This window comes from Rosa rugosa, chromosome 6 (genome assembly GCF_958449725.1).
Source record: "Rosa rugosa chromosome 6, drRosRugo1.1, whole genome shotgun sequence".
NCBI classification, from domain to species: domain Eukaryota; kingdom Viridiplantae; phylum Streptophyta; class Magnoliopsida; order Rosales; family Rosaceae; genus Rosa; species Rosa rugosa.
Genome location: NC_084825.1, coordinates 38,607,749 through 38,626,319, shown reverse-complemented (window position 1 = coordinate 38,626,319; position 18,571 = coordinate 38,607,749). Strand labels below are relative to the sequence as shown.

The following is an 18,571-nucleotide window of genomic DNA, read 5'->3' as shown; positions in this document are numbered from 1 at the left end:
AGGGCATCTCTCTTTTTGATAAAGGGGTGAGAAATTGAGACAATTTTCTGGAAAAGCTAGATTTTCCTTTGGATTTGTCTGGATCATGGAGGCCATGTAAAATCATGGGTTAATAAACAAAGGTTAAAAAGAATCAACGGATTCATAATTAAAGGAAATCCATGTAACAAACCTCATAAAATTAACAGTTTAGGAAATTGTAAAGGCACTTGTACGTTTGGTAAGATTCTCGTTTTAGCTACCTTTCTTTCTTTCGGTTTCAGCTCAAGTTAGCTGAGTTCTCTGTTCATCATTTCCTATCATATATGGCGTGACAGAGGAAAAACAAATTCTAAATTAGAAAACATATGTTATTGAGTACATAATTTAGAGTTTTCTTAATTCTTTTTTTCAAAACGAAAGTGATCATGAGATATAATTTTGTGCAACGACCCAAAAGATGGTATGAGATATGCCATTTACATTTTATATAGTGCACCGGCAGGCTTAATTAGGTGAGTGATAGCCCTTTGTTAACATATGGCTCTTTCTAATTTAACAATTTTTTGAAGGTGTTTATATCAGTTTCTTCGAAATAAGTTTTTAAAAGAGTGTTAATCAATATATATATATCGATGTCTGTCGCAATTGGAAAAAGAATAGAGAACCAGAGAAGTTGGTTTGAGAAAATTCAACAAAAACTTTGGTGCAACATTACCCTCATATATTAATTCATATGACGTACGTATCTAGAAACTAGGAAGAGTAAACACATTATAAAAATTCCATAGAAAATGAGACAGATTTCATTTCACAGAAAATTCATGTTTAATTACATTATGTTGTTCCATACGTCTTGGCTAGTACTATTTAGGTATTCAATTAACATGGCAGGAAGGATGCAATTTCACTTATTTAGGTATCCAATCAATGAATGGCCCATTGCAAGGGACACAGGCCATACAAATGTTCTAGTTTGATCTCCCATCCCTAAAAAGAAAAGGAAAGAAAAGAGAAAATGGCGTGTATATGTGTTTGGTGTGTTATAATACAATGACTCGTGTTAATGTTTGTTTGGAATAACTGTGCCTTTGTCCAAAGATCACAAAGTAAAATCACACTAAGTGAAGTTATAATTCGATTAACGATAAACAACAAGAAGAAATTGTTGAGAATATATACATCACACATGGGAAAAATGAGACCTTGTCTATGAGTTTATAAGGATTTGAGCCACTTTATCCTTTGCCAATTGGTTTTGAATGTGAACCCCAGATTACTTTATCATGGTATCAGAGCGGGTTACCCGGCCACGTGTGCATGCCTAACGGCCACACGGGCTCCACGTCACCCAAAGTTGTCCACGTGTATGGCTTGAAAATTCGCCACACGTGCGGGGGCGTGTTGAGAATATATACATCCCACATGGGAAAAATGGGACATTGCCTATGGGTTTATAAGGGTTTGAGTCACTTCATCCATTGCCAATTGGTTTTGGATGTGAACCCCAGATTACTTTATCAGAAATGACTCAACTCACAGCAAGAATATTGTCGACAAAATTCGATTACCTAGACTGACTAATTTTCTAAACCATTAGTCGATTATGATAACTCCACTAGTGAAAGCATTTAATCGATCTCTCTAGCATTCCTCACAATTTCTATCTTAGCTTAAACTTAAGAGAAAATTTCGAGCTCGTTCAAAGTTAAGTCATTACAGCACTACAAAAGTAAGCACTTTTCCACACCCAATCATCGTAGTACTTGAGTTAGCTAAGTAATTCATAAACTCTATAGCTTAACTCCTCTAGAAGTCATGAAATCGATCTCATTCCCACACTGCTAGTGTAACCTTCACTGTTGTTTATACCTACACTAGCAAGCTAGTTCTCTCCATCACCAAGCATAAGTAACACCCACTTTGGGACATCCACGAGACATGGCAAGGCCCAACCGCGACATCCATCGTGTAGCCCTATGTTCAAGCTACGCCACGGTATCCGGAAGTCGCAAATCCGACGTCGGGAAGCCACCTTTCCGCCCTTGTCAACATGCCCTCACAACTAGGCATTTCTAGACTAGAATTGTGTGGTTGCTTGTCCCACATCGAAGAACAAGTAGAGGAGATGGCTTCCTTGACTTATAAAAGGAACTCTCCTCCCACTCAAACACGATTCATGCATTCATTCACTCCATTACAACACACTTTGTAATCATGTTAGGCCGCAAGGCTCGACACACTAGTATAAGCTTTCAAGTGGACGTAGTCTCCCGCTCATGCGGAGGCGAACCACTATACATCTCGTGTCAACTCTCTCTCTCTCTTTACTTATAGTTAACTAGAGTCCCCTCGGATTCTGACATTAACATTTGGCGCCGTCTGTGGGAAGCCGGCACACAAAGGCTTCGTCACCTACCACAAGCTTTGGACGATCAACGCTCGTTCAACATCAAATCGGGGCCGGTCAACGCCCGGCGAGGTTGGTCAACGCCCGGCGGGGTTGGTCAACGCCCATCAGGGTCCGGTCAACGCTTGGTCAACGCCGAGCTAGCATGGTCAACGCTGATCATCATCGGTCAGCGCTGATCGTCATGGTCAGCGCCCATGTCAATGGTCAACGACCATCTCAAAAAAAAAAAAAAAAAAAAAAAAAAATTTGGGCGGCAAAAATTCTCTGGACACCCAGAAAACTTCTCTGGGCACCCCTCCATCTTTCAAAAAATTCCCGCCAGACTTCAGCACCGCTGAGCTTCAACTTGCAGCTCCAACTTCCGCTGGAAATCCACCTCCGCTGAGCTATCTCTCTCCTCCGCTCCGCCCAACTTAGCCGGCGGATCCGCTCCGCCCAACTTCGCCGGACTCGTGAGCACCAGCGGCGAAACCTCCACTACCGCTGCCCACCGCCTCCGCTGGCCTAAATCCTCCGCCGCACTTCGCTCTTCCGCTGAGCCATCTCTCCTTCGCTCCGCCCAGCAGTCTCCTTCGATATGCCAACAGGAACCTGACGTCTTCTTCCTCCGCTGGCCTTCTTCAGCATCTCCAGTGACGGCAGCAAGCCCACCTCTGCCCCGGCGACCTCAGTCCATGCACCGTCGCTGCATTCCGCTCCGCCAGCCACTATGTCGCTCACAGCTCCGCTAGCACCCACCTCCGCTAGCGCCCACCGAGCTCAGCTGGCATCTCAACCGACCACCATCACTGTATCCGCCGGACTGTGCACCGCCGAACTTTCATCGAGCATCGGCTCCAGTCAGCGCCTCTGCTCGGCACAGTCACCAACATCATTCTCCCGTCCAATTCCTCCACTGCCCCGAAAAGCGAACTGCAACCACTATGCTTCATGCTCTGCAGGCCTTCGTCGAAACTCCGCCGGGGGTGCTCCGCTGCACCGCTGCTTGGCGCCTCCGCTGAGCCCCAGCTTCCGCCAGCCAGTCCTTCCGCCGGCAAGTCTTCCACCAGAGGGAAACAGATCCGCTTGCACCATCAGGCGGTAACCAGCTCCGCTAGCACCTCCAGCACGCACCACTAGCATCAACAGCAACCCAAACAGGCCCCGAGCTTTTATGGCTTTCACAATCTAAGCTAAGTCTCTCTCTTCTATCACTTTGCCTCTGCTCCCGAGCTGTCTGAGACTGTCAACATCACACTTGAAATAGCTTAGACTCAAGCCCCATACCCTCTGACAATTAATAAAGGGTGCACGTGCCATGCTTTATGCACAACTCACATATATGTTAATTTAGTTATGGGCTGCTTTGTGGTGCATGTGCATACGCATCTACCTTCATGAATTAGGTACCTCGTCCACTTCATGGCATATGTGTGTACCCCCACCGCCCAGATGCCATTTAAACCTCATGCTTCTGACCATTTGTACACACATATACATATATAGCCTATTTTGCTTACAATTTTGTCAAACTTACATATGCAAATTGGTGGTGTTGCTTTTAATCCTCTACTTTGTTTCGAGGGAAATTCAACTATTTTTATCGACCTCATCACCCCAACTACGAGTTGCATTATCGGACTATTTTATCCGCCACAGGCAATGGACCGTCATCATCGGCCACCTCCAACTCGCTCCAAATCGGCATAAGATAAGTCACTATTTCTTATCTTTTCCGCTCTCGCAATTTGAGCTACCGCCGATGCCATGACTATACATGTCTCTATGACACTTAAGCATGCCTACAACATGTTATTAGCAGCTTTCCTACAAGTTCATGCTACACACATACATGCTTCAATTTCACTTTCATGTGACATTCATCTACAACCTTGTGACACTTATAGCTCAATTAAACATGCTCGGATAAATGCTTGCGAAACGGTTATGACTCGCTTAGGTATCAAAGCATGGCCGCGACTCGCTTGGGCTACGCCCCGCACGCTCATACAGCGCCTACACCTAACTTGCTCGAACACCTAACTCGCTACACTTATCCAACATGTTTTAGTTGCGCTCTCGGTTCACAATGCTTCTTACATGTGGTCTAGCCTCCGGGCTCCACGAGTCTATGGTTGTGCACCTCCGATGTAACTACATATACGATTTTTTTGGTCTTTTGTGATGCAGGATAGCGAGTCCCTTCTTGCTTGCGGAGCTCGGGGACTTGTAGGGGCCGTGCGCCTCTCGGATATTACTTATGCTTGATGACTTCATGATTTGAACTCCCCAACCAAGAAGCTACTCTTACTCGGGGACTTCGGGGACTTGTTTATACCTACACTAGCAAGCTAGTTCTCTCCATCACCAAGCATAAGTAACACCCACTTTGGGACATCCACGAGACATGGCAAGGCCCAACCGCGACATCCATCGTGTAGCCCTATGTTCAAGCTACGCCACGGTATCCGGAAGTCGCAAATCCGACGTCGGGAAGCCACCTTTCCGCCCTTGTCAACATGCCCTCACAACTAGGCATTTCTAGACTAGAATTGTGTGGTTGCTTGTCCCACATCGAAGAACAAGTAGAGGAGATGGCTTCCTTGACTTATAAAAGGAACTCTCCTCCCACTCAAACACGATTCATGCATTCATTCACTCCATTACAACACACTTTGTAATCATGTTAGGCCGCAAGGCTCGACACACTAGTATAAGCTTTCAAGTGGACGTAGTCTCCCGCTCATGCGGAGGCGAACCACTATACATCTCGTGTCAACTCTCTCTCTCTCTTTACTTATAGTTAACTAGAGTCCCCCCGGATTCTGACATTAACAACTGTTATCCACCTAAGAGCAAGTTCATCCGTTGGGTCACCAAGTCACCTACTATTCACTGCTTTTTAGTGTATATTTTCATTCTCTGGGTCACGAAATACACTGTGCCCGTGACCCAGGACACGAAATACACTGTGCAGGTCACCATGGTGACCCAAAACACTGTACAGGGTGACACAGGGCACGAAATACACTGTGCTCGGAACCCAGAGGATGAAATTAACACTAAAAAGTAGTGAATAGTGGGTGACATGGTGACCCAACAGGTGAACTTGCTCTTACTAGTGCACCAAGTTCCCCTTCATTTTGATCCGGCCTAGCCTCTTGATCTATCCCTTGATATTGCTCCTGATTTTTTTTTTTTAGAAGTGATAACTCTTATCTTTTGGCACGTGTATGTTTTCAAGCCGTGGTATTTACATTCACAAAGAATGTGCAAGTAAAATGGAATAACCCGAATAAAAAGTAAAGAAACTTCGGTGAATATTACTTGATCCTTTAAGATGCTTTAAAATTATATTTAAACATCTGCGACAATCTCAATGCTTCATGAAGTGACAACTTCTACATTCTAAAATAAACAATACGCAATTTCTACATTAATTAGTGGTTAAAAAAAGACAAGAAGTTCAATTTAAACGTAGGACATAGCGACATAGGGAAGCTAGAGAGCAGTAACATGGTGTTTTTAAATCTGAGCATCTGTATTAGTGGTACCTTTTAATTGATGTTTTATTTTTTTGGTTATTAGCTAGTGTTTGTAATACATATATATTCGAATCACATATATGTAGCTAGCTAATTGGCTGGCTGTCCATCTTTATGATCATGAGGCTCTGCCGTGAGAAAAGTTTGATTGGTGACTTGTAAAAAGAGAATATTGTTGGCGTGAGTCATACCTTGTGTTATTAGGGTTGTATATCTTGTGTATTATTAGGAATATTATTATTAGGAATATTCTCTACTGTGTTGTTTCCTAATAGGACACACGTTGTATCTTGTATATATATACTCCATTCTTGGAGAAGAGATAATAACACAAATATTAGAAAACTCCAAATCACTGTGTTTCTTGGTTCTGTTTGACTTGGTATCAGAGCCGAGATCCATTCGGACTCGGTTGTACTATTCGGCTTCCGCTGCGAGAGAGGAAAAATAAAATTGTTTACTTTTGATCTTTTGTCTCTCGGTTTTTTCTGGATTTGTTTGCTGGTTTCTTTGGTTCGTGGCTTTAATTGGTGGTCCCCCCTATTTGCTTTTGATTTTTTGTCTCTCGGCTTGTTCTGGATTTGTTTGCTGGTTCCTTTGGTTCGTGGCTTCAATTGGTGGTCCCCCCCCCCTATTTGATCTTGATTGTTGCTGACCTCCTCCTTATTATATTGAGTGGTTGCTGGACCCTTTGTGGTTTCTTGGAAAAGACAAGCTTGAATAAAGCCAACAGCTTTGTTTATTTGAATATTTGTTTCTTTGAATATTCATTGGTCAGTGCCCTTTGTTGCTACAATTGTTACAACTTTATTTAGTATTTGAGGAAGAAAGAGATGGTGGACTTGAAGATCACTGACGGGAAAAGTGAGTCTGGAGAGACAAGTTCTGTGGCCCGTGAAGTCGTAATTGTTCAGAATGTCATAGATAACTCCAGTTTTGGTGTCAAACTTGATGGTACCAATTATCAGTTATGGCAGAGACTTATGAAGATTCATATTCAGGGAATTGGTAAGTGGAGTTATGTTGCCGGTAGTGCAGTAAGACCTACTGCAGGTCCAAAAGCTGATGAATGGGATACGGCAAATACTAATGTGATAGGAATTCTTCTCAAAGCTATGACTCCGGAGGTGATGAGATTGTTTGCTAACTATGATTCTCCCAAAGCAATTTGGGACTCTGTTGCTGCTACATATTATGATGGGAGTGATTTTGCTCGTGTTCATGAATTGAATGTCAAAGCTTTCAAAATAACTCAGAGTGGACAGCCTGTTGCAACCTTTTATGGGAATTTGAAGACAATTTGGCAGGAGCTTGATCAGAGGAACCCTAATCCTATGACTTGTGAAGCGGATATTAATTCTTATCGGAATGAGCAGGACAAGATGCGTGTCCATGTTTTTTTTGCTGGCCTGGACCCTCACTTTGAAGGGGCCAAGAATGAGTTATTGCGTCTTGCAACTCCACCTACGTTGGAGCAAGCTTTTGCTTATATCCGAAGGGATGAAGGTAACAAGGCTGCTGCTCAGAATCTTCATACTGAAATTTCTGGTTTAGCAATCCATGCTACATCCCCATCTCCCCTAGTTCCATCTCAGAACCAGTATCAACCACGGACTCAGGGATATCAGCAGAATCAGAATTATAACCAAATGACTTGCAACTATTGCAAGGAAGCTGGACATTTCAAGAATCAATGCCCTAAGCTGCGAAGGTTTAATTACAGCAACTCTGGTTGGAAAGGAGGCAATAATACTGGAGGTCGTGGAGGACGTGGTGGTGGTCAAAGAGGCAAAGCTGCAGTTCAATTCGTTGCAGAGCCTGACTTCTATAGCATTGAGGGACAAGATCCCTCAAAGGGTAATGTTTCCTTAACTAAGGAAACTCGAGGTAAAATTGGTGTTGCTTTACATGTTTCTGACTTTACTGGTAGTGATACATGGATAATTGATTCTGGTGCGTCTGACCATATGACCTATGATAAGTCCTTCTTTATGTCTATGTCACCCCCCTCTATATCTCATGTCTCTAATGCGAATGGTGCATCTTTTCCGGTCTTAGGTATTGGGTCTGTTCAAGTTACACCATCCATTGTATTGCATAATGTGCTTTATGTACCTTCGTTGTCTCATCATCTTTTATCTGTCTCCCAGTTGGGGTCACAAAATAAGTGCTCTGTAACCTTTTACCCAATGTATGTTGTTTTTCAGAATCTGTGCACCAGGGTGATCATGGGCAAGGGAGACCTGAGGGGAAGACTGTTTCACTTGGATTGCATGTACGCAGAGCCAACACAAGCACCGGAACCACCTTTGGCCCTGACATTGAATTCTGACCGATTGCGTGAATTATGGTTGTGGCACCGGCGGTTGGGTCATCCATCTTTTGGAATTATGAAGAAGTCCATGCCTTCATTGTTTTTGGGCGTTCGTGAGTCTAGCCTACATTGTGAAACTTGTGCTTTGGCTAAGAGTCATAGGTCTAGTTATCCTTCAAGTTTTCATTCTAGTACTATGCCTTTTGAGTTAATTCATTCAGATGTGTGGGGTCCTTCTAAGCATTCTACCCTTTCTGGAATGCGATATTTCGTGTTATTCATTGATGACTTTACTCGATTATCTTGGGTTGTTTTACTTAAGTCCAAAGATTCTGTTTTCTCTGCTTTTACAGCATTCCATAATCTTATTTGTACTCAATATGATGCTCATGTTAAGATTTTTCGGTCAGATAACGGGGGTGAGTTTGTCAATCATTCTTTTCATGATTATTTCCAACACCATGGCATAATACATCAAACCTCATGTCCACAAACTCCAGAGCAAAATGGGGTGTCTGAACGGAAAAACTGCCATCTTCTGGACATGGCTCGGTCTCTACTACTTAGTGCTAACATGCCTAAGTATCTTTGGGGAGAGGCCGTCTTGTGTGCTTCTCATCTTATCAATCGTCTTCCGTCTACCACTCTTCAAGGTCGTGTCCCACTTGAGGTTTTGTCTCACTATGTTTCTATTCCATCCTCTAACACCCTTCCTGCTCGTGCCTTTGGTTGTGTTGCTTATGTTCATCTGTATAAGAATCAGAGGACAAAATTGGATGCTAGAGCCCTTAAGTGTGTGTTTGTAGGGTATGGTTCTCATCAGAAAGGCTACAAATGTTATCATCCCCAATCCCAAAAATTTTATGTCACTATGGACGTTACGTTCAATGAAGATGCTTGTTATTTTTCTCCTCCGGTGACTCATCGTCAGGGGGAGCAGTCTTGTTACTATGAAGACTTGTTTAGTGGACAAGATGGGAGGACAGAGTTCTCTAGTATGGAGTATTTGGGAACTGAACGTGACCAAGGGACAATGGGAGGAACTGAACGTGCCAAAGAGGGTGTGATGGGCCCCACTTCCAAGGATAGCTGCCCCCTGATTGGTTCCTCCTCCAACACACACAGAGCATCGGAGCCTAACACCTCCGGCCACCGCATAATACAGCACGGTCGGGAATCCGGTCTTCCGGTCCACAATCGGTCTGCTTTGGACCTTGCGACCCGGGAGAGGAACGTTGGGTCACCTGAAGATGGGCCGGCGATGGGTATCGGGTCGGCCAGAGATGGGCATTGGGCACGGAAGTTCGCGTCAGGCGTTGGAACGCCCGGAGCTGGAGATCGGGACCTGGGGGGATCGGCCGGCGATGGGTATCGGGAACGGAGCTGCAGCAGTTCGCTTCCAGCAACCGCCGGCAATGATGCAGCAGTTCCGGCCGGAGATGATGCAGCAGTTCCAGATTCCGTAGTTGATACTAGTGGCCTTGATTCCGTTTCTGTGAACAGTGATACTAGTGGCCTTGATTCAGTTTCTGTGAACAGTCTCCCTTCTTCTTCAGAGGTCTCACCTGCCCCAACGTCACCTGAGGTACGTTCTCCTCCTTTTTTGGCTAATCCATCTTCTGTGTCAGAGTGTGTTCCCACCCAACATATGCCTAGTCGGTCAAACCGTGGTCAGCCCCCCAAACGCTATGAACCCACTCTCAATGCAAAAGCTAAATACCCTGTTGCTAATTATGTGTCCACCCATAGGCTGTCTAAACCTTATGTTGCCTTTGTGAATCAATTATCTTCTGTGTCTCTTCCTAGTAAAGTGCAGGATGCAATGCGGGATGCAAAGTGGATGCAAGCAATGACTGTCGAAATGGATGCTCTTGAGAAGAATTGTACGTGGGAATTAGTATCCTTACCACCCGGAAAGAAGACGGTTGGTTGTCGGTGGGTGTTTACCGTGAAGCACAATTCGGATGGATCGGTGGACAGGTACAAGGCTAGATTAGTAGCTAAAGGCTATACTCAGAAGTATGGGGTGGATTACGATGAGACGTTTGCACCAGTGGCAAAAATCAACACAATTCGGGTACTTCTTTTGTTAGCTGCTAATCTTGATTGGCCTTTGCAACAGTTTGATGTTAAGAATGCATTCTTGCACGGTGATCTGCATGAAGAGGTATATATGGATTTGCCTCCTGGCTATGGTACTTCTACTAAAGAGCAAGTGGTGTGCAAATTGAAGAAGTCTCTTTATGGTCTGAAGCAATCTCCCAGAGCTTGGTTTGGCCGGTTTACCAAGTTCATGAAGAAAATTGGGTACCGGCAGAGCAATTCCGATCACACTTTGTTCCTCAAACGTCAGTATGGTAAAATGACTGCCTTGATTATTTATGTTGATGACATGGTTGTGACAGGTGATGATTTGGAGGAGATTCAAAGGTTACAAGGTCAATTATCTTCTGAATTTGAGATGAAAGATTTAGGTAACTTGAAATATTTCTTGGGAATTGAAGTTGCTCGTGGGAAGGACTGTATTGTGTTGAGTCAAAGAAAGTATGTTTTAGACTTGCTGGCAGAAACGGGTATGCTTGACTGTCAACCTGCCGATACTCCTATCGAGCAGAACCATCGATTAGCAGAGTATTTGGATCAAGTACCTACAAATAAAGCGAGATACCAGAGGTTAGTCGGACGGTTGATTTATTTATCTCACACTAGACCGGATTTAGCTTATGCAGTTAGTGTGGTGAGTCAGTTTATGCATAATCCCAGTGAGGCTCATATGGGTGCTGTATTTCGTATTTTGCGGTATTTAAAGTCTGCTCCAGGGAAGGGGTTAATTTTCTCAAAATACGGTCACCTAGATATTTCTGGGTACACAGATGCAGATTGGGCAGGTAATATTACAGATCGCAGGTCTACTTCGGGCTACTTCACATTTGTAGGTGGTAACTTGGTTACGTGGAAGAGCAAGAAACAAAAGGTGGTGGCTCGTTCTAGTGCAGAAGCAGAGTATAGAGGAATGGCCCGAGGTCTTTGTGAGATGTTGTGGTTGAGAAATTTGTTGAGAGATTTAGGGTTCAAGCAGAACAAGGCTATGCTGCTTTATTGTGATAATAAGGCTGCAATTGAAATTGCTCACAACCCAGTTCAGCATGACCGTACGAAACATGTGGAGGTAGATCGGCATTTCATTAAAGAAAACCTTGATAGGAAGGTCATTTTGTTTCCTTTCGTTCCTACTGAAGAACAGTTAGCAGATATTCTCACAAAGGCTCTCTCCAGTAAAGTTTTTTATGACTCACTCAACAAGTTGGGCATTCGTGATCTGTATGCACCAACTTGAGGGGGAGTGTTGGCGTGAGTCATACCTTGTGGCGTGAGTCATACCTTGTGTTATTAGGGTTGTATATCTTGTGTATTATTAGGAATATTATTATTAGAAATATTCTCTACTGTGTTGTTTCCTAATAGGACACACGTTGTATCTTGTATATATATACTCCATTCTTGGAGAAGAGATAATAACACAAATATTAGAAAACTCCAAATCACTGTGTTTCTTGGTTCTGTTTGACTAATATATGTTATAAAAGTGGAATGGTGACTCGAATAGATATTTTCTGCAGCCTGGACGAATAAGATATATATCGACTATGATCATAATGAAAATGTTAACTTAAATCATAATGAAACTATTGGAGGATAGATCAGATCCAAGAATCTCAAATTTGCTACACTATGTTTGAACTTAATTATCGTCTACGAACTTGAGATTTTGGAGCTCGCAAATGAAGCCACCACAAAGGACCCGGTTATCTAGCTGAGTTTTTTTGACGTTCGCACGTCTTACTCTTAGACCATATTTGTATCTTCCTGTATATGGAAAAGCAATGATCAAAATATCAGAATTCATGAGAATATTGATACTTATATCTATGAAAAAAAAAATTCAATGAAAATATCGAGAACAATCAGTACTTATAAAAACAGTAATTTTGAGAAAATATCAAATATATTTAGTATTTTACTAAATCTCATAAGGCAAAAAAAAAAATTAAAAGAAAGAGAAATGGTTAATTGCCCAAACAGAAACCTAGCTCATGCAAACCCTTAGAATGGCCACATGCCCATAGCTTTCGTGGGCACTCAAGGGTATTCATGAACCAGCAGCCGTGGTCTACCATCACCTCCTTTTAGCGTTGCAGTGAAGAGGAGCCCCCAACTGGACCCGACCTGTTACCCCAAAGGCCCAAACCTACCATCGATCACCTGACCTCCTTTCAGATTTGGCTATGAGAAAATGAGCAGACTTTGGCTATGACAGATTGATACTCTCTTTAATGTGACGTATTAAAATGTGCTGTTATTTTGTTAATTAAAGTAACCAAACTGAAAATTAATAGAGTACGGAAGGCCATTCAGAACTCACTTCACCACAAGGCAATTAAAAAGATCAAGGTAGCTAGCCTTTGTTTCCTACCTCATGCAAACCCTTAATATGCCGACATGGCCATAGCTGTCGTGTGCACCTAAGGGTATTCATGAACTAGCGGCCGTGGTCTACCATCACCTCCTTTTAACCTTGCGGTGAAGACGAGCTCCGACTGGACCCGTGCTCATACTATGAACCTACCATCACCGGCCTCCTTTCAGAGTTGGCTATGAGAGAATAGGCAGACTTGAGGGGTGTTTATATAGACCACGATTTGGGTTGAGATGATATCACGGTCTTTGCTTTTAAAAGACGTCATTAAAGAAAGAATCCAATTGTGATAGATTTTTCTTGTCCAATTTTAAAAGTTAAAAGTACAGCCAGGGAAATTAATGGATGCTGATACGCAACGGTTGCTTCTAGAAAATGAGAAGTGAGAGGCCAAAAAAGAGGAAACTAACCGATCAAAACAAAAAAAAAAGGAAACTAAATGTTGACAATGGCTATTAAGAAGTTGCGGTTGGCTAATGTCTAATGAATATGTTGGAAAACATAAATAATGGACTATACGGAGCTTAGGTCAGATCGAGAGAAGCTGTATCCCAAATATTAAGTGGAAACAAGAAGGTAGTTTTTAATTATAGTCCTTTAGTATAAAAAAAAAACAAGAAGGTAGTTCAAAGATCAATTTCCGTTATGTAACAGAAAGATATAATCATATAAATGTTTCGTAAATTCAGTATGGATAGTTGGACACGTATAAACAAGAAATCCCTACATAAATGGTTGTGGCTGGAAAACGTATATTCATGGTCTGATCGGTCCATTTTTAGATTTTTTTTTTTTGGATATTAATGTTTGGACCCAAAATGAACATTTTGGCCTGACAAGGCGTGTCTTGGAGAGATTGAGCCAATGTCAGTGGCTCAAGCTATATATTGTCGACAAGCTCGAAATATATATTTAGAGGCTAAATAAAGCCTACTATGGAAGTATGACAAGTCAACTTTAGCATATTTTCCTACTTCGGCTAGAAAAAACCGAGCTAGACAAGGAAGGAGGGGTGGCAGACTTACCAAATGAAATCGAAATGTGCTGAAACTTTCCAGATCCATTCTAGACAGCCCAAGGATCATTTCTTATGAAGAGTGCAAGAGTTTTTTTTGAGTGGAAGACCTTCAAACAATCAGCCCAATTTTCTACAGAAGCAAAACTGAAAAACTGGACCTGTAAGAGGTCCAGCAGCATTTTCGGCCCAACCACATGGAATAAAAATCTGAAATTTTACCAGGGTGATCTACACTCATAGTGGAACATTTTTTATGAAGAAGTCGAAAGCTCATTCTGAAGTCTTGTTGGAGAAATAATTGAAGGAATAAAGGGGCAGAAACTGACCTAAAACCAGCTCAATATTCACATGTTCATGTTTCCTACCCACATGAAGAAAGCTAGATGCTTTTCTTCTTTTCCTTGGATATATTTTTCAAGACAATCTCTTTAATAGATCATCATCACTTCCATGTTGTTGCACCTTCATGCCTTGCTTTCATTTCATCATTTCTCTATCTTTTCCATATTTTACAAATCACTTTCATATTCCACTTTCATTATTTTTCTTCCACTCATCATTTCACTCTTCTTTTTATTCCCTATATAAACACCTTCTCTTCTATTCTAAAACACACATTCACAACACAACAACAACATCTCTAAGATGATCTAAGTTCTCTCTAGAGCAAACCTCTCTAAGAGCAACACCTCTCCTTCTCTTTCTCTTAGCGGTGATCACACTTCTAGTCCTAGTCTTCTCAGAAGCCGACTTTCAGTGCCACCAAACCCTCTGTCAACGTACTTCGGTCCTAGTCTCCTCGGGAGCCGACGGTAGTGCCGCGACCACAACGGTTACAGAACCAGCCAAGCAAGGGTAACGCCCTAGCAACCCAGCCAAGCTAAAGTCACGCTTTAGCAAGATCTCAATACTTCCCGGTGATTTCGCTCTGCTCAATCTGCAATATTGAGTATCGACTTGTGAACAAGAAGAAACTTCAGCAAAGTCCTCACCACGAGGCACAAAGAATCCCACGACGAGGTTGGTGCTCTCCTCGTCCACAATTGCTTGAAAGAAGTCAGGTCAAGGGACACCCCCGACGACCGCACCCGAACGGTGCTGGCACGCCCGCGCAGAAAAGAGACTGTTGACCAGCTGCAGCAAAAATTGGAGCCAAACAGAGCCTCCCTCCTTAACATATTTTTCCATGTGAGATGCTAACATTGTTATTCAAGTGTATAAAAGCTTACTATGAAGCATATTATTGTTGTATAAAAGCTTACTCCTGGCGAGGTCTTGGTCAGCTTCCAACATGACGAGGTTAACTCAGGTTTCGGTTTACGAGATGCGTATCGTGTTCTGGTTCCACTATGTCTTGTGGGTCCACTAAGAGGATGTTACTATGCTTGACATAGTAATACTAGATTTATGTACAAGTCTTCAAGTAAGAGGAATTTCTTGGTTGAGGTATTACAAACTTGATGTCCCAGGCATAAGTGACATCCAAGTGGCGCCCTACTCGTACATGTACATCGACATTTGTCTCTAATGCATATATGATTCAATTTGAAACTTAATAAAAATTACATTTCTTTTTTTTTTTAAAGAAAAAAAAATATTTATTTCATCTAATTTAGTAAAAAGCTTTTTTTTTTTTTTTTTTTAAAAGCAAACTGACAAGTCTTTATTAAATAAAAATATTACAATTGAGAGATGTAGAAGCTACATCGAAATGAGAAATACAAAAAACAGTACGAAAAGCAACAAAAATGGATGCAATTAAGCATTTGATCTAATTTAGTCAAAAGGTTAGAAGCTCACATCCAAAAAAAAAAAAAAAAGGTCAGAAGCTCAAACTTTTGGTTGTCTAACTTGATCATTTTTTTTTTTGCTCATTCTCTGGTAGCCAAAGAAATTTTATTATCCAAGAGAAAGAAAATAAAAATCAAGAAACGGCTGCATAAAAAAAATTACTGAAAAGAAGAGGATAATGAGGCTGAAGTCAAGGGGGAGCCTCATCTGCACATAGCTTGTAACTGTTACAATTTATACACTCTACAATTTAAATCCTTGTAAAAAAAAAGAAGCGATACATGTGGTTAGAGTTTAGGCGTTTAGCCTCTATCGGCTTATGGTATCTGTAATTGTTTTTTTTTTTTTTTTTGATTTTGTCAAGGGGAACCCAAAGGCTTCCTAGGCCTAAGATAAACCCCTTCGGCGCATGTGAAATGCTCCAACTGTGCATTGCAGCACAGTGCCTCGCCACTTTGACAGCTTCGGGGTTCGAACCTAGGTTGGGGAGCACACCTAACTAGGTAAGAACCACTAGGCCACTTGCAGTGGTTATGATATCTGTAATTGTTAGTTTTACATTAAGGGCATGAGTAGGTCCTCTTCTCTAGGGATGGCAATGGGGCGGGTTGGGGATGGGGATCACAATACCATCCCCTTCCCCGGGGTCATTCTTCAACCCCATCCCCGCCCCAATCCCCAATAAAAATATATTGGGGATTCCCCGTCCCCATCCCCACTGGGGACTAGGCCTCCAAACTCGCCCCAAATCCCCGATAAGAATTTAATAAATAAAATAACTTTTTTCTCATATTGCCTTTTTAAAAATCAAAATCTACAACAAATAAAATTAAAACATGATTAAATTCATAAATCAAGTGAGTGCAAAAGTCAAAACACCATTAAAGTAAAATTGTAGCCATTAAAGTAAAGTAGTAAATGTATATATTTGTGATTTATATTATAAAAAATAAATTAATATATTTATATAAATTAAATATATGTATATATTATTGGGGCGGGTTTGGGGATGGGGATCACAATACCATCCCCGCCCCATCCCCAATTTTAGATAGTGGGGATTGGGGATCCCCATCCCCATTCCCCATTTGTCCCCGAATTCTCCCCCCATTAGGGGCGGGTATCCAATGGAGCTCCGCCCCGTTGGGGATTTTTGCCATCCCTACTCTTCTCCAGTTGAAGTAGTTGAGATTTTATGGAGTCATCCATGTCGTTGTAATCTCTTGAATTAATGAATTATCTTCTCCTTCTCTTAAAAAAAAAAAAAATCTACAGTCTTTACTATGTGCCACACTACATTAATTTAAAGTTTTTAATAATATTACAGGTTCACAGCAGGGGAGATGAAGAATTTTATAAGTATGTTTTGAACTTACAATCATTGTCCTTTAACCTCCAGTGTTGGAATTGCTGAATTGCAGTGTTTTTCTTACCACTATGTCAATAATATTTGGAAGTTGATGGGCTCTAGGGTGGCCTGCGAGGGGATGCGGCGGTGCAGTGGCGCTTGGCTGCGGCGCGGCGGCGTAGCGATCCAAGGAGGCGGTCGGATGCCGGTGTTTGCTGTTGGTGGAGCTTTCCTGATGGGTTTTGTTGGAGGGTGGAGGTTGAAGGTGATCGGGTCGGGTTGTGGTCACAAGTTAGTGAGTGGTTTGTCAAACCTTCCGTGGAATTGATGTTTGGAAGGCGGCGGCTGCTGCTCGAAGTGTTGATTGGGTCGACTCCGGTAATTTGGCCTTATGATGGGTCGACTCCAGTAATTTGGCCTTATGATGGCAGGGTGTTGGCCGTGGTGCGTCTACCGTTGTGGGGCCCATCCTTCTTTCGAGTTCATGTAGAATGGGTGTCTGGAATTGTGCTCCAGAAGGCTGGGCCTGGGCTCCCTTTGCCAGTGATGCTGCGCTTTCTGTTTTGGTTGCTGTTTACTTTGTTGGTTTTGATGTTGCTTTTGTTTGTCAGTTCTTGAATAAGTCTATACTCTATCAAGTTATGGTTGTCGTCGTGGATTCCGGCGTACGGATTGATTTGGGTAGTTGGTTCGTAGTTAACAGGACCCAGTCTTACTCTGGCTTAAAGCCGGGTGTTTCTTTATCAGCCTGTGTTGGGGAGAATGGGGGATCCTGGGATAGCCCGCCCAATAGTCTTCTATTGTGGTCAGTTCCTATTCCAGTAATTGCTACTTTTTTTGGTCAATTTAGCACGATCAGCAACTCAAATTGGTCTCCGTCGTTGGATTCATTGACGCGTCAGTCTCTCTTTGTTAGAGTGAGGATATGTGTGGGTAGTTTTTTGTTGTTGTTCCTTGATGTAAACCCTAGTTGGGTACTGTGATTGCTTTGTAATTGCAGTTTATGAATGAAGTTATTTCCGATAAAAAAAAATTTAAAAAATAAAATAAATACACAACTAACACAAGTAAACTTCATTTAAACGGGTAATGTATCAAAGGCTTCAAGTATTTTGTTCTCCGGCAGAGAAGTTTCAGACGGAATGGGTGCATTGGGAAGCTGATATTGGTCGACGGATGGTGGCATGGTGCTTCGATGCAATCACCATGACTATAATTAGGAGTCGCTTCAAGGTTTCTTGGTGAACAGTTCTCAGATCCAACTTCATTGAAGAAACCACTATTACCAACACGAGCTCGGTCACCATAGCTACAACAGTCACTGCCATCACAACCATAACTATCAACTACTTTTCATTTGTCTCAGAAAATATCGACCAAATCCGATTCACTTTCAATTTAATTACACCCCTTTTTCTACAATTCTTTGATTCTTTTTCTCCAAGTTTTGAATAGAATTAAGATGGCCTACAAAATATTTAACCCTTACTTAAATATGAAGACGTGCGCCTCATTGTGATGTGAAAACCATCTGATTGCTCGAATATGTATAACAAAATTCACTTTCGGCCGTCATGGTCTCACTTCATCTTGGAAAATTCTTCTGCAGCCAACATCTGCACAGTCAGAATCTCTTAAGTGGTTCATGATCAGTGTCCCAAAAGTGCTTTCATGATAATGGATTCATGGTGTACATGTCCTTAGATT

At 42.2% G+C, this 18,571-nt stretch overlaps 1 pseudogene; it reads left to right on the top strand.

Annotated features, from left to right (window-relative positions):
* Positions 1-6,749: 6,749 nt before the first annotated feature.
* LOC133716745 (uncharacterized) lies at positions 6,750-11,129 on the top strand (annotated as a pseudogene).
* The last annotated feature ends 7,442 nt before the right edge of the window (positions 11,130-18,571 follow it).